Source organism: Penaeus monodon, chromosome 15, assembly GCF_015228065.2.
Source record: "Penaeus monodon isolate SGIC_2016 chromosome 15, NSTDA_Pmon_1, whole genome shotgun sequence".
Classification (NCBI taxonomy): Eukaryota; Metazoa; Arthropoda; class Malacostraca; order Decapoda; family Penaeidae; genus Penaeus; species Penaeus monodon.
In genome coordinates, this window is record NC_051400.1 from 35,152,831 (window position 1) to 35,153,670 (window position 840).

An 840-nucleotide genomic window follows, 5' to 3' on the forward strand; every position below is an offset into this window, starting at 1 on the left:
ATTATGGGTGGGTGTGTGGGTGTTAGTGGGCGTGTGATTGGTGGGTTGGTGGGTTGGGTTAGGGAGTCGGTGGGCTTGTGGGTTGGGATTTTGCTGGGTTGGTGGGCGTGTGGTTGGGACCTTGGCTTTTGGGTGGCGGAGGTAGTAGGCCTGTGGTTTACTGGGTTGGTGGGCTGGGTTGAGAAGAAGCGTGTGGTTGAAATTGGGTTGATGGCTGAAGTTGAAGTTGGTCTGATGGCTGAAGTTGAAGTTGGTCTGATGGCTGAAGTTGAAGTTGGGTTAGTGGCTGAAGTTGGACTGATAGCAGAAGTTGAAGTTAAGTTGATGGTTGAAGTTGAGGGTGGGTTGATAGCTGAAGCTGAAGTTGGGTTGATGGCTCAAATTTGAGGTGGGGTTTCGTGTCTAAGTACCCTTTTCGTATGATCTGATATACTGATAAATTATATAAAACTACATATAACAAGAAAGTTGCTATTAGACTGATATGTAGGAAAACAAATATCTATACCTATGCTGTTTTGTTTTTGTTATCTGTTACCCGGAAAAAAAAACAAATAAGGAGCTGTTTATGATTGGCTAAATATTCGAATAATGTAGTTGTATTCCAAATAACTATTATGACAAACCTGCCAATCGTAATATCTTTTTTTTTTCAGATACGTGTCGACCTGTCATCAAACATCACCATTTTCGTATCTAGTCATCTGCCAGCCTGTCATCTGCCATCACTAACCTGTCATTATAAAATAATCATTAATACCAACATGAAGTCTGTCAACGGACATAATGATGTTTTTTTCACGTTTGAATATATTGATTAATTTCTCATTCTCGAAATAA